Source organism: Mustelus asterias, chromosome 6, assembly GCF_964213995.1.
Source record: "Mustelus asterias chromosome 6, sMusAst1.hap1.1, whole genome shotgun sequence".
In the NCBI taxonomy this organism is placed as follows: domain Eukaryota; kingdom Metazoa; phylum Chordata; class Chondrichthyes; order Carcharhiniformes; family Triakidae; genus Mustelus; species Mustelus asterias.
In genome coordinates, this window is record NC_135806.1 from 3,969,066 (window position 1) to 3,971,893 (window position 2,828).

The following is a 2,828-nucleotide window of genomic DNA, read 5'->3' on the forward strand; positions in this document are numbered from 1 at the left end:
GATGGCCTACTCCTGCTCCTAGTTCTTATGTCCTTATGTTCAAAGCCTAGGTCCTTTCTTTGCAAGAGATTAATGGTTTGTGTTCAAGTTAAGTAGTAAATTCTGAACATCTTAATCCTAAATTGGCTGTTTGTTTAGGTTTTGGGCTGTTGTTTCTGGAAGTTTAGATGTTTCTGAAGTACAGGAAGGTTGCGTGAGATTTTGTATGAACTGAGGGTTTTTACTCCTGAATGTAATTGTGTTTTCTGAAATGGAAACATCAAATAGAGGAGTATTTCTAGAAACAAGATAAGGCACAAAGCCCCTTGGCAATGAGGGAGGCATTAGTGTTAGCTCATAATCCTGTCTGGGTTTGAACTTGGTACGGACCCTACATAAAGAAGAAGTGACTAGAATGGTTGACGAGGGAAGGGCCGTGGATGTCATCTATATGGACTTCAGTAAAGCGTTTGACAAAGTCCCTCATGGTAGGTTGGTGCAAAAGGTTGGATCTCATGGGATAAAGGGGGAGGTGGCTAGATGGGTGGAGAACTGGCTTGGTCACAGAAGACAGAGGGTGGTAGTGGAAGGGTCTTTTTCCGGCTGGATGCCTGTGACTAGTGGTGTTCCGCAGGGCTCTGTATTGGGACCTCTGCTGTTTGTGATTTATATAAACGATCTGGAAGAAGGTGTAACTGGGGTGATCAGTAAGTTTGCGGACGACACAAAAATGGCTGGACTTGCAGATAGTGAGGAACATTGTCAGAGGCTACAGAAGGATATAGATAGGCTGGAAATTTGGGCAAAGAAATGGCAGATGGAGTTCAATCCAGATAAATGCGAAGTGATGCATTTTGGTAGAACTAACGTAGGGGGGAGATATACGATAAATGGCAGAACCATAAAGGGTGTAGATACGCAGAGGGACCTGGGTGTGCAAGTCCACAGATCCTTGAAGGTGACGTCACAGGTGGAGAAGGTAGTGAAGAAGGCATATGGCATGCTTGCCTTTATAGGACGGGGCATAGAGTATAAAAGTTGGGGTCTGATGTTGCAGTTGTATAGAACGTTGGTTCGGCCGCATTTGGAATACTGCGCCCAGTTCTGGTCACCACACTACCAGAAGGACGTGGAGGCTTTAGAGAGAGTACAGAGGAGGTTTACCAGGATGTTGCCTGGTATGGAAGGGCTTAGTTATGAGGAGAGATTGGGTAAACTGGGGTTGTTCTCCCTGGAAAGACGGAGAATGAGGGGTGACCTAATAGAGGTGTATAAAATTATGAAAGGCATAGATAGGATGAATGGTGGGAAGCTTTTTCCCAGGTCGGTGGTGACGTTCACGAGGGGTCATAGGTTCAAGGTGAGGGGGGGGGAGGTTTAACACGGATATCAGAAGGACGTATTTTACGCAGAGGGTGGTGGGGGCCTGGAATGCGCTGCCGGGCAAGGTGGTGGAGGCGGACACACTGGGAACGTTTAAGACTTATCTAGATAGCCACATGAACGGAGTGGGAATGGAGGGATACAAAAGAATGGTCTAGTTTGGACCAGGGAGCGGCGCGGGCTTGGAGGGCCGAAGGGCCTGTTCCTGTGCTGTATTGTTCTTTGTTCTTCTTTGTTCTTTGTTCTTTATAAAGCTTAGAGACAGTTCCTGTATGTATTCGTGTACAGCAACATTTCAAGTCAGACTGATATTCGATCACCAGGTTCAACATCAACAAGAAAGAGTTTGCCCTAAAAAGCCTTTTCCCCTTCTCAAAGGATCTCAATGCACATTGCAACTGGTGGATTATTTTTAAGATGTTGTTGTTCCATAATATTTATAGAAACCCTACAGTGCAGAAAGAGGCCATTTGGCCCATCGAGTCTGCACTGACCACAGTCCCACCCAGTCCCTACTCCCATATCCACCCCCTAATCCCTCTAACCTACGCATCTCAAGACACTAAGGGGCAATTTTAGCATGACCAATCAACCTAACCCACACATCTTTGGACTGTGGGAGGAAACCGGAGCACCCGGAGGAAACCCACGCAGACACGAGGAGAATGTGCAAACTCCACACAGACAGTGACCCAAGCCGGGAATCGAACCCAGGTCTCTGGAGCTGTGAAGCAGCAGTGCTAACCACTGTGCTACCGTGCCGCCCCAACCACTGTGCTACCATGCCGCCCATGGCGCGGTAATATAGCATACTGTTTCACCAGTGTTTCTGCTGAATAATAGGTGAATAGAGGAACCAACGCAGGAACTCCAGGCGAGTGTTGTTCGACTCCTTACTGTCTTTCTGGTCTGCCATGGCTATCCATGGCTGAGGAATTGTGAGATGCTTTTAAAATAATAAAATAGCTGATTATGTCTTATTATGAAAATTAATTAAAGCTTTTTTAAGAAAGCAAAATAGAATTGAATCAACATGTTCAACTGAAATGACAAGTTTGCTTAAGTACCCTGAGTTAGAAGTTGCACCCGTTCAAATCCTTCATCTCCTTTCAATTCAGTATTGTTGTAGTCACTGCTCATAATGCACTCCCTCTGCACCGGGGAGACCAAATGCAGATTTGATGATCGCTTTGCAGGACACTTCCATTCAGTCTGTATGCATGACCCTGAGCTTCCAGTCACTTGTCATTTTAATTCTCGGGCTCACTCTCTAATAGGGTGACACAGTGGCACAATGGTTAGCACTGCTGCCTCACAGCGCCAGGAACCCGAGTTCGATTCCTGGCTTGGGTCACTGTCTGTGTGAAATTTGCACATTCTTCCCGTGTCTGCGTGGGTTTCCTCTGGGTGCTCCAGTTTCCACCCACAGTCCAAAAGACGTGCTGGTTAGGTGCACTGGCCGTGCT